Source organism: Arachis hypogaea, chromosome 12 (assembly GCF_003086295.3).
Source record: "Arachis hypogaea cultivar Tifrunner chromosome 12, arahy.Tifrunner.gnm2.J5K5, whole genome shotgun sequence".
Lineage (NCBI taxonomy): Eukaryota > Viridiplantae > Streptophyta > Magnoliopsida > Fabales > Fabaceae > Arachis > Arachis hypogaea.
The window spans coordinates 118119916-118133928 of NC_092047.1; positions in this window are offsets into that span (position 1 = coordinate 118119916).

Below are 14013 nucleotides of genomic sequence, written 5' to 3' on the forward strand. Positions count from 1 at the left end.
TCTATCTGAACAATACAACTTTTAACACGTTGCAATCTGAACGTAAATACACAAATTGTATTCCAACAAATTTATATTCAAAGTTTAACCAGTTTTTCTCTAACATCTTATAAAATAGGATGGCCTATTAATATGGCAGACATTAAAGCATATCACCGGAATAGAATATTATTGACCAAAATATTTAAAGTAAGACGAAATTGATATATAAGTTCGCAACTATACTGAATAAATTCAAAATAAAAATTTTTTAAAATTGATTTGATTTAATTTAACTTAAAAATAAATTATTGTGTTTACTATTTAGAATTAATGATATAAAATTGTATAAATTGATATAATAATTTAATTTTATATTATTTACCACACAATTTTTTATTACTAATATTCTTTTTTTATATTAATATCTAAAATGTAAAAATAATTTTTTACGTTTTAACACGTCAAATCATTTTCATTCTAACCAAATTTTATTTTAAAAAAAATTAAGTAATTTAAATTTAATTATAATCTTAATTCATGAAATTTATAAATTAATTCAATTTTTATTTTAAAATTAAATCAATTTGAATTCAATTGTATTTTAAACATATCTTTAAATAACTTAACATGTTTGTTTAAAAAAAAAACTCACTTACAATGGTAAAACATATATTTAAAACTCGTTTTGAGAGGTGAATCACGTTGATTAAATCATTAATCTAACATTTTATCCATCATCTTCCGGTGGGTTGGATGGATTTGCCTTTGGAATTGTTGGAATTAATTTTCCAAATGCTATGTTTGGATGATGCCATGAATTGTCGTGCCACATGCCGCTCCTGGCGAAAGGCCGCTGACGCCATATTTTCATCTCAGCTTCCATTGATGCTATCTCTTTCATCACCATCTACATCTTATCTTCATACATCTGGCCATGGATCTTAAAATCAGATAACAACTTCTTTGGAAGCTTATCCGCCCCATGGAGTAACCATTATTCCACTGTGCTGACTGAAAAATGGCCGCATGGAATCAACCATAACGATAATAGGGTTCACTCGGTGCAAGGTTGGTTGATGTTCAATATATTTCATTATGAGTGGGCCACGGGCCAAAGTTTCTCTGAGCTTTCATTCTTCAACCCGTTTTCTCGAGCCAGATTCAAGCTTCCAAAACTGTTCTTGTTTTCTAGAGAGCCGTGTTATTATCAAGTTCGTGTTGCATTCAATTCGGCACCACTGGGGTCTGAGGAGTTCGTTGTTGCTTTCTTGTGTGTGGTTAGCCATCAAGAAAATAAGAAGCAAAGGCTAGCTTTTATCAAATTGAAGCAAGGATCATGGATTGAATCCATTGAAACCGATGAAATCTTTTATGATATTGAAGTTCATGACGATAATAAACTGTATGGTCTTACCTTCAAACATGGAACAAGCGTTGTATTCGTGTTTACCCTCGGAGATAATCATCGTGATAATCATGTCGTTGAACGATTGGTTATGCTAAATACCATACAAGATACAGATGCTCTTGGCAGATTTATTTTCTCGTATGCATCCTTCAAACGAAGTCATCAGATGGTAATGGACACTAGCACCGGGGAGCTGTTAATAGTTCGTCATGATTTAAATGCATCAGTTCGAAATGGATGTTACGACTCAATTCGTACAAAAGGGTTTAGTGTTTTTAAGTTGGACAGAAGTAATCTTAGATGGTGTGAGGTTTTTGATATTGGTGATCGTTTTTTGTTTTGGGATTTCACAAAGGTGAGTCTTGTATCTGCTAAGGGACTCAGACTTGCAGAACAGTTTAAGAGCGGTAATTGCATCTTCTTCTCCCATGCAAGTACTAGCCAGCAGTGTCCAGGTAGTCAAATTCAAGAACATGATATGGGAGTCTTTTTCTTGGCTGATAAAACTATTAGCCGTTTTTCAATTAGTTTTTCTTTGCCGTTTTCACTTCTGAACATGTGGTTTAATGCTGTTCCTTAATTGGTTTGATAGAAAAATCTAGTTTGTTTTTTTATTTTTATTTTTAGTATTTTTAACTTCTTAAAATTGTACCGAGAATAAAAATAGAAAATAGAATAATTTTATTGTTTTTATCTTCTTTTTTTTAATTCTAAAATAAAACATTCAAGATGAAAACACAAAAAATGAAAATACTACTAAACCCAAACAAATTTTTTATTCTTCTTCTTATTATTTTTTTATTAAAAATTGGGAGATTTCAACCCCGACTTCTTAACTGAGTATGGAGAAACTATGTCATTTGAATTATACCTCTTTATCTTTATTATTCTTATTATTCTTGTTATCATGACAATGCAATTTGTGGTTTGATCTTAATTTTGACATAGCATAATGTTTATTTATCTTGATTTGTTCTTGCATCTATATCAAAAATGCTATTAGTACACCAAAATTTGTTACTAAAATCAGCCACCAATGTATTTGTATATAAATATATATGTGATTTAATTTATTTTGAACGTATATTTATATTCCGGCATGTATTTTATACTCGTGACTAATTTTGGTAGCTAATTTTAGTGTACACATAACATAATTTCATCTATATTGGTAACTAATATGAAGAAGTTAGCCACTACATTTTCATGTGAGCACTGCCTCTAACTTGCTATAACATGTATGTGAATACACAAATTGCATCTATAATAAATCTATAACTGTAATGCAACTAAGCCACCAACCATACTATATGCAAATACACAAGTTTTAACTTTTTACCTAACAGATAACACTTTTAATATGATCCTTGTTCATTTGACCATGTATTACACTCCTCAAAAATTCACCATACAACCTTAGCTTATTTGATTAAATCCTGAACATTTTTGACAAATAATCCCTTCTTCAAACTTCTATCACTTGTAGGAAGTCACAATTTGATCATCTTGTGTCCAAATTAATTTTAATTTTTTTCATACTAGTATGATAGTTCACTTGTTTACCATAAATTAAGGATAATACAATTTACAATTTAGGTACTTCTTTTTAACATATTTTCACCATTGTTGTGGTAATTAAGGACAATGTGATGTGCGAAACAAAAATTAACAAAAAAAAAAAGGACGTTAAGCAAATGTAGGATTTGAATCTAAACTTGTGTATGTAGCCATTCACTTATTAACTAACAATAAACTCTTAAATATAGTTACTTCAAATATTGCACTCCAAGATAAACTACATATATGCTGGTTTGGTAAAAGCTTTTTTAAATGATTTAACATATTTGATTAAAAAATAAAAATAAAAACTCACATACAATTGTGAAGTATATATTCGTCATGATAAATGGGATGTTCGAAGTAGATGTTATGATTTTATTTGTACCAGGGGGTTTCGTGCTTTTAACTTGGACAGAAACATTCTTAGATGGTGCGAGATTTTTGATATTGGTGATCGTTTCTTGTTCTGGAATTACACCAAAGTGAGTCTTGTGTCTGCTAAGGGACTCAGACTTGCAGAACCAATTGCATATTTTTCTGCCATGCAAATACTCGTGAGGAGGATATGGGTGTCTTCTTCTTGGCTGACAGAACCATTAGCCATTTTCCAATAAGTTTTTCTTTGCGGTTTTCGCTTCTGAACATGTGGTCCGATCCTGCTCTTTAGTTAGTTTGATAAGAAATTAGGCCACGCTTAGTTTGTGTATTTTCATTTTGAGAGTTGAGGAATGCTACTCATCATCATCAAAATTTATTGTTTTTTTTATCATCAATTAGTTATTAATATTAAACATGTGAATAGCCTTCCTATTTACTACCTCAGTCTGTACAAGATGCCAAAAGCGGTTGCGGATAAGCTGATTGCCCTGCAAAGGCGATTTATGTGGTGCAAGGGAGATGGTAATGATGGTATTCCATTAGTTAAGTGGGAGTTAGTTCAAGCACCTAAAAAGGCTGGGGTTTGGAGGTGGGGGATGCGGTGATCCGGAACACAGCGCTCTTATTCAAGTGGTGGTGGCGTTTTTCTAAAGAGGAGTGTCCATTGTGGAAAAAGATAGTATGCTCGTGCAACAACCTGAATCCTGCTGTAATGCTAGTAAATCAGCAGCTACCGATTAAAGGAGGACCCTGGAAAGACATCAGCCAGTTGAACATCAGAGAGCAGAGGATAAAGGACAAAATGATTACGGGTATGGCGATGGAAATAGGGAATGGGAGGAGTACCCGGTTTTGGGAAGATAACTGGATGCAAGGTGGTCCTTTGAAGGTTGCATTTCCAAGACTATACTCTATCTCGAATCAGCAAGGTTCGATGGTAGGGGATTGTGGATTCTGGGATGGGCTTGAGTGGATTTGGAACTTCCAGTGGCGGAGAGAGTTATTCCAATGGGAGCTGGAACTTGTTCACCAACTCCATGAGCGGCTAAGACAGGTGAAATTGTCAGATGGAAAAGATGATAATCTGGTTTGGAAGTTTGATAGTAAAGGGGTATTCTCTACCAAGTCTGTTGTGCAGGTCCTACAGTCGGAGAATCTGTCAGATGAGATAACGAGTTACAGTTTCACAAGTGCTGTTTGGAGAGGAGTGGTACTGCCGAGGATCGAGCTGTTTGGGTGGTTTGTACTTATTGGCAGAGTGAGTACCAATGAGAGATTGAGTAGAATAGGAATTATTAGGCCCAGTGATAATCTTTGTGTACTTTGCAAAAAGGAGGTAGAGTCGGTGGAGCATCTATTTCTTCTATGTGAGATAACATGGCAGGTGTGGGATAGTTGGTTGAGGTCGTTTGGAGAGGTGTGGACTATTCCTGGAACCATAAGGGAACTGTTTGAGAGGTGGACCGGTAGGCATAAGCGGAAACAAGATCAGAAGAAATGGTTGCCGGGGTTCTTTGCAGTTATTTGGAACATTTGGATGGAACGCAATGCTAGGATCTTTAACAATAAGGAAACAGGTGTGGACTTCGTAATAAGAAAGGCGATTCTGAGTTATAACGAATGGACTAAGAGTAATCCTTTGGGTGGTTGAGGCATTGCCGAAAGCTTCAAAATTTATGTATTTTCTAAGTTTTTCTGTTTGTCGTTGCTCCACATTAGTGTGTTGAGCTTATGTTGATTCAAAAAAATATTAAACATGTGAATTAAAGTATATTATTGGATTATTAAAATAAAGTAATTAAGTTGATAGAAAAAAGTAATTACCAAAAATAATAAATTCTAATAATTTTTTAGCATTTTCTGTTTAGAATTTTTTTATTTTAGAATTTTATCAAGAATGAAAACAAAAAAAATATATTTTTTTTATAAAATTCTAAAGATAAAGCGTTCAAGATGAAAACAAAAATTAAAAATACAACTAAACACAATACAAAAACCTTCATTCTTATTATTCTTTGTAATAATGACAAATTGTGGTATGGTCTTAATTTTGACATAGCATAATGTTTATTTATATTGATTTATTCTTGCATTTATATAGACAACTAAATAAATTAGTCACCACATATTTATCTGAAAAATACAACTTTTAACTTGTTGCAATCTGAATGTAAATACACAGATTGTATTTCAACAAATTTATAGTTTGAATGCAACTAAGCCACCAGCCATACATATATGTGAACACATAAAACTAGAAGCATTTTAACCATTAAAACGATGAGTTTCATCAAATTTGATAAATTAGTTTCTAAATTCATTAAATGTTGTTAACAAAGATGAATTTAAAGACTAATACAAATTTCAATTATAAATTTAAGAGTCAAATTTGTGTCAATTAAAAATTTATATAATTTAAATTCAACATCAAATTTTAAGATCTAAATTAAAGATTAACTTGAACAAACTATTTTGTTCATACCAAGTCCTACAAAAGTATATTACACCTTAACCATGTAAGTAGTATTTACGGTGTGTTTAATTTGTGTTTTAAGAAAAATAGTGAAAGACAAAACTTCTTCACATACAAGTACCAAAGAATAAAAATTTGTGTCCAATGATAGAAGGGATACATATTTTGTGTTAAAATAGCGGAAGAAGAACAAAAGAGACATTGATACAAGGAGTTGACGGTAACGGTGACGGTGACGGTGACGGTGACTGTGAAGGCTTGGGAATTATGGACGAAAAAAGTTAAGCATAGTAACAAACTAACAATTAATCTGAAGTTGAAAATTTAGCGTTGATTGTGGATGCCTGTTCATGCCTTGCACTTCTCTAATGTAGTGAAAGTGTTTGTTTAGTTAGTTAGTCCAAGGATTGGTTGTATTTGAGTTTTTATTATTTACAAGTAGATATAAAAAAAATAGTAGCTCCCAACATTGAAAAAATTCTATGACCTTATCTAAAATAAGGATATTAAAACAATTACAATTTAAGATTTTCATAATCGAAGTTTGAGTAGTTTTTTTCTAACTTTTTATAGAATACAACAGTCTATCTATATGGCAGGCATATAATTAGGATAGAATATCATTGACCAAAATATTTATAGCAAGACAAAATCGTTATAGCCAATGAACGCTTAAATGGCATAGTCTTCCTGTACTCATCTAAGAGGTTGCGGGTTCGAGTTTCATATCTTTGATAAAAAAAAAAAAAAGACAATCGTTATATGCCAATGAGTTATAGCTAAAATGGCATAGTCTCTCCATACTCAATTATAAGAGATAAATTTAAAATAAAATTTTTTTAAAATTGATTTGATTTGATTTAAAATGAATTGAAAATAAATTATTGTGTTTAGAATTAATGATGTCAAATTTTATAAATTGATATAATAATTTGATTTTATATTATTTACTACTCAGTTTTTTGTTACTAATATTCTTATTTTTTATATTAATATCTAAAACGTAAAAAAAATTTATGGTTTAACCAGTCAAATCATTCTAATTCTAACTAAATTTTATTTAAAAAAATTAAGTAATTTAAATTTAGTTATAATCTTAATTCATGGGATTTACAAATTAATTCAATTTCTATTTTAAAATTAATATCAATTTGAATTTAATTATATTCCAAGAAGATCTTTAATTATAAATTATTTTTATTGTATATTATAAATGTGATTAGAATAAATATAGATAGAATCTTTTTTAAATTTTAAATTTTAATTTTTACATTTTTTTTTATAAAATTTAAATTATAATAGAGTTGCCTTATGTTGGCTATTTGTAGGGAAATTGTTTTTCTGTAATTTTTCATATTTCAAATTAGTTTCGACAGATGAGTCACCTTGATTAAATCATTAAGCTAACAATTGATCCATCATCTTCCGATGGGTTGGATGAATTTGCCTCTAGAATTGTTAGAATTAATTTTCCAAAGGCTATGTTTGGATGATGCCATGAATTGTCGTGCCACATGCTGCTCATGGCGAAAGGCCGCTGACGCCATATTTACATCTCAGCTTCCATTGATGCTCTCTCTTTCAACACCATCTAAATCTTCATACAACTGGCCATGGATCTTAAAATCATATAACAGCTTTGGAAGCTTATCCGCCCCATGGAGCAACCATGATTCCACTGTGCTGACTGAAACATGGCCCCAAAGAATAAACCCTAACGATATTAACAGGGTTCACTCTGTGCAAGGGTGGTTGATGTTCAATATCTTTCATCATGTGAGCGACAAGGACCAAACTTTCTCTGAGCTTTCATTTTTCAACCCGTTTTCTCGTGCCAGATTCAAGCTTCCAAAACTGTTCTTGTTTTCTGGAAAGCCGACTTATTATCAAGTTCGTGTTGCATTCAATTCGGCACCACCGGGATCTGAGGAGTTCGTTGTTGCTTTCTTGTGTGTGTTTAGCGGTCAAGAAGAATTGTACGACTTCATTAGACGAAAACATACGAAGCAAAGGCTAGCTTTTATCAAATTGAAGCAAGGATCATGGATAGAATCCATTGAAGCCGCTGAAATCTTCTCTGATATTGAAGTTCATGGTGATAATAAACTGTATGGTCTTACCGTCAAACATAAGACAAGTGTTGTGTTCGTGTTTACCCTAGATAATTATGGTGATGACCATGTCGTCGAACGATTGGTTATGCTAAATACCATACAAAATATTGTTGTTGGCACATTTGATAATTTTTGTGAAGAACGAAATCATCAAATGGTAATGGACACTAGCACAGGGGAGTTGTTGCTAGTTCGTCATGAATCTCGAAATGGATGGTACGACTCAATTCATACAAAAGGGTTTAGTGTTTTTAAGTTGGACAGAAGCAATCTTAGATGGTGTGAGATTTTTGACATTGGTGATCGTTTCTTGTTCTGGGATTACACAAAGGTAAGTCTTGTATCTACCAAGGGACTCAGACTTACAGAACAGTTTAAGCAGGGCAATTGTATATTTTTCTGCCATTCAAATAGTCACCAGGAGTGGAAGTATCCAATATCAAATATTGATGATCTATTTCAATTTAAAAAACATGGTATGGGTGTCTTCTTCTTGGCTGATAGAACCATTAGCTATTTTCCAATTAGTTCTTCTATGCCGTTTCCATTTCTGAACATGTGGTTCAGTCCTGCTCCTTAATTGGTTTGATAAGAAATCTTAGTTTGCTTTTTTATTTTTTATTTTTAGTATTTTTAACTTTTTTTAAATTTTACTGAGAATAAAATTAGAAAATAGGATAATTTTAATGTTTTTACTTTTTTTTTCATAAAATTCTAAAAATAAAGCACTCCATGTGAAAACAGAAAATATAAAAATACAACTAAACCTAGGACAAAACATTTTATTCTTATTATTCTTGTAACCATGACAATTTGTGATTTGATCTTAATTTTGACCTAGCATAATATTTATTTATCTTAATTTATTCTTGCATTTATATAGGCAGCTAATTAATATATGAACACGTTAGCCACCAACCATACTATATGCAAATACACAAGTTTTAATTTTTTACCTAACTTTGTTCATATGACCATGTATGTTTACATTCCTCCAAAAATTCACCACACAACCTTAGCTTCCTTAGCTTATTTGATTAAATCTTGAACATTTTTTATAAATGTTCTTTCTTCAAATTTGTATCACTTAGAAGTCAAAATTTGATCATCTTGTGTCTAAATTAATTTTATTTTTTTTCACACTAATATGATAGTTCACTTGTTACCAGAGTTTAAGGATAATACAATTTTCAATTTAGGTACTTCTTTTTAACATATTTTCACCATTGTTGTGGTAAGGACAATGTGATGTGGGGAAACAAATAAACTTGAAAAAAAAATAGGACAGTGTCATTGTTCTTGTGTAAACAAGATATTTGATTATTTGTGTCAAGTTAATTTGATTGCTTTATAGATTCATAGATAAAACCAAGGTGAAAAAGGATTTTTAAATGAATAAGGTGTATGTTTGGATATTTTTTTTAGATTTATATAGTTAAACATCAAAGTAATTTTAAATGATAATATAATGTAAAAAAAAATTCAATTCGAACCGGCTTGATGGTTCAATTCACTCGTCAGCTTAAATAAATGTTGGAATTTCGAATTTTATTTTATGCATGCAGCAACTCATTCATTGGCTAGCAGAAAGCAGCAGACCCCCATTGGCCAGCACTCCTGCTCCTTAATTAGAAATAATTTTGAAAGATATTTTTTTATAGAAAAAACTTTTGTGATTAGCAATTTTTAATATTTTTTTTTATTATTTAACCAAAAAAATATTAAATTATTTTTAATATAAGTACAAACTATAATATAAGTACAAATTATTTTTTTTATTAAATTATTTTTTTTCTCTGTGAAACTAAAAACCAATCTCGAAATGTCGAACAGAAAATCAGATCTTGTGGATATTCAAGTTTCACCATTGTAGACCCAAGTGGCTTAGCAGGGGGCATTGCATTAGCATGGAAGGATTATATGGAGGTGAGAATACTCTCAACAACTTCTTACTCTATTGTTGCCACAGTAAAGGACGAGGGTAAGAATCTGGTGTGGGGGCTGGTCGGGGTGTATCTCAGCACTAACGAACAAGTACGTGTTAGGCAATATGAGGAGCTATCAGGCAATCTCTCACAATTTGGGGATAATCTCATTATTATGGGGATTTCAACGCGATACGTACACAAAATGAAAAGGAAGGGGGCAATCTTCGCACGTCGGTTTCCATGAATAACTTCAATGGCTTCATTAATGATAACAGATTGATGGACCTTGGGATGATGGGTCAGCCATTTACTTAGACCAATAGGAGGAGTGGAGAGCATCTAATCAGGGAGAGAATTGACCGTTTCTTGACAGGTCAAGTGTGGAGAAGTGCTTATACCTCGGCAGTGGTTAGAAAGTTGGCTGAAAATGGTTCTGACCACGCTCCACTATTGCTGGAATCTGATCCACCAACCTGGTCCACAAAGAGAAGATTCAAATTCCAAGCTCGATGGTGTGAAGAGGAGGAGGTTCGACAGATTGTTATCGAAGCCTGGAAAACAGAAATTCAAGGCTCTCCGATGTTTTCTTTAGCTCAGAAACTGAAGATATGTCGCCACCGTTTAGTCCTATGGCAGCAACAAGGTAGAAACAATTCAAGGAAGGAAAGTGCTGAAATCTCGGCCAAACTAGACCAGCTTCGGAATGAAGGCATTTATGGGGGTATAGAGTTGGTTGAACTGGAAAAAAAATTGGAGGATGAACTAAACAAGGAAGAGAGTTATTGGAGAGAGAAATCCAGGTGTAAATGGCTGAAAGAAGGGGATAAAAATACGAGATATTTTCACCAAAAGTGTCAAGTCAGGAACCGGAAAAACAAAATCTGGGGATTGACCACCACTAATGGTGAGATGGTTTCGGACCCTGAGAGAATAGCCAAGGTAGCTGAATGTTATTTTAAAGATATTTTTTCAACTTCAAATCCAGAGGAACCGAATTACTTGTTTGATGAGTTCACCCCTTCGGTTACAGCTTCCATGAACCGAGGATTGGTAAGGCCAGTTACTATTGAGGAGACAAAGAGAGCTACCTTCTCTGTTTGTGCGCAAAGTGCCCCTGGAGAGGATGGTTTCACAGCAAAATTTTTTCAATTCTTCTGGGATATTATCGGTGGAGATGTGTTCAAAGCAGTGGGTAGTTTCTTTGGTGGTGGACGGATGCTTAAAGGCTTCAATCATACTCAAATATGCTTGATTCCTAAGATCCCAGATGCTAGAGAAATGACACAGGTCAGACCTATTAGCCTATCTTCAGTATTCTACAAGATTCTCTCAAAAATTCTGGTTCATCGACTTCAAAACTCCATGAATAAAATAGTGAGTTCAAACCAGAGTGCCTTTTTGAAGGGTAGGCTTATTTCTGATAACATTCTCATTGCTCATGAATGTATGCACTATTTGAAAACTAAGAAGACAGGATTGGAATGTGAAATGGCGCTCAAATTGGATATGAGCAAAGCTTATGATAGGGTAGAATGGAAGTTTCTATGGTTTATCATGGAAAAAATAGGCTTTGCCCCTAGGTGGATTTCTTGGATCCAAGAATTAGTCACCACTGTTTCTTACTCTGTTATGGTGGAAGGTCAACCATTTGGCTTCTTCAGGCCAACAAGGGGTATTCGTCAAGGAGATCCCTTGTCACCGTATCTTTTTCTTCTTTGCGCAGAAGGTCTTTCCTATCTGCTACACAAGGCAGAGCAAAACAGGACTATTCAGGGGATTCAGATTCACAGGAGGAGTCCCAGTGTTAATCACCTACTGTTTGCCGACGATTCTATCCTATTTAGTAAAGCTTCAGAGGAGACATGTTCTAACATTTTGGCTCTTCTCCATGACTATGAAATAACCAGTGGTCAGAAAGTCAATCTCGATAAGTCTGCTATTTTCTTCAGTCATAACACCCCTACTAATATTCGTCAAGAATTGGCAACCTCTCTTAATATTAGACATGTGGGTGCCCAGGATAAATACCTGGGATTGCCATCAGTGGTTCAACGTTCAAAGAGAGCGACCTTTGGAGCCATTAAAGATAAAGTTCAGAAACGGGTCCAAGCGTGGAAAAGAAATCTCCTTTCAGCAGGTGGAAGGCATGTTCTCATTAAAGCAGTTGGTGAAGCGATTCCGGTGTATACTCTATCTTGCTTCCGATTACCAGATTCACTTTTGGAGGAGATTCATCGGATCTTGATGCAATTCTGGTGGGGTCAAAAGGGTTCAGAGCGCAAGATGGCTTGGGTTAGCTGGGATATGATGTCGAGGCCTAAGAAAGAAGGAGGGCTGGGTTTTAAAGACCTAAGAGCACATAATATGGCACTCCTTAGAAAGCAATTTTGGAGAGTCACCATCAACCCAAATTCTTTGCTGTCCAAAATGCTAAAAGGAAAATATTTTCGTTATACAACCTCACTCACAGCTGATAAAGGATCACAGGCTTCTTGGGGTTGGCAAAGTCTGCTAGAAGGAAGAAAAGTTGTGGAAAAAGGTATTAACTGGAGCATAGGTTTGGGTTCTAATGTTCGTCTATGGTCTGAACCTTGGTTACCTCCCCCATATCCATTTATTCCTAATTGCAGCAACAACACAGATACAAGTGTCTACTGGGTCAAGGATTTACTTACAGTGGATCGACAATGGAAGCAAGAGCTGATAGAAGAAATTTTTCCTCCGGAGACAGCAACCCGTATCCTCTCCACTCCGTTGAATGCCGATGGTGTTGATAAACTCCAGTGGATCTGGAACAAAAGAAAACAATATGATGTCTCTTCTGGATACACGATAGCATACAATTTCTTTCATGTTCCAACAGCACAACTTTCCCCTTTGTTGCAAAATCAGGTAATTTGGAAGCAGATTTGGGGATTAAAGATTCAAACTAAGCTTCAGATTTTTCTATGGAGGGCTATTCATGAAAGGTTACGTGTGATGCATGTCATCCACAGCAGATTTTCAACCACCTTGCCCCTTTGCCAAAGATGCAAAATGGAAGATGAAACAATTACCCATTGCCTCTTTCACTGTGGCCCTGCCGTAGCGACCTGGAACACCCTCTGTCCTGCTGCGACTGTTACTCGTAATGGATCTCCTGATTTTGTGTCGTGGTGGCTGCGGGTCACCACCAGAAACCAGGGCGGTGCCGAGACACTTGCTCAAGTTGTGAGGGTCTGTTGGGAAATTTGGAAAGCTCGAAACAGAGAAGTGTTTGAAGGAAAGAAGACTACAGTAGAAGAGATAACTGATGCAGTGATGCGGTACCATTGAGAAGAAACTAAGGATTCAGCACATATCCTCATGTTTCGTTTCCTTTCTCCTTAGCCATATATGTTTTTTTATTGTGTCATCCACAGTGGAAATTCCCAATTGCTTCGCGTTTGTCCCTCTTTGGACATTTGTTTCTTTTTTGAAGGAATAAAATTTAAGTTACCTTTGGAAAAAAAAAAAAAAAAAACTATATTAATTTATATGTATAAAATTTTAATAAATATAAATTATTATTAATAAAAATAAGAATATTTATTATTATTAGCTATATAATATTAGTTATTGAATAAATCTATTTGAGAAGTTTTCATCGCTAAAAATTTGCCATTATCTATGAAATTCTGGTCAAACATCTTCTGGTAAAGTGATAAACAGAGATATTATCGTAGATATTGAGTTATTACGATTTTTTAAATGAAAAAGTTTATAGAAGCTATTATATCATAAGTCAACTCAAGTTATCTTTTTATATTTTTAGTTTTGAAATTTGAAAAATAAGGATCGTAAAAGATTGTTTTTTTTTTTTATAACAAATTTCATATTTTTTAATTAATTAATTCTAGTTGATTATCTTTATAATTAATTTTCTAGCAGAATATTTTTAAATTTACAGGTAATCAATAAACACATAAATATATGCTGGTTTTGTAGAAATTTCTATAATACATGCATTAAAAAAGTTCTATGATCTAATAATTTATCTAAAATAAGAATATCAAGACAATTACAATTACATTAAAGATTTAAGATTTTCATATTCAAAGTTTGAAAAAAAAATTTAACTTATTAGTTACTGTCAATAGAACCGATTACTTATATGGTAGGCATATTAAAAAAATAGAACGTCTTACTTAA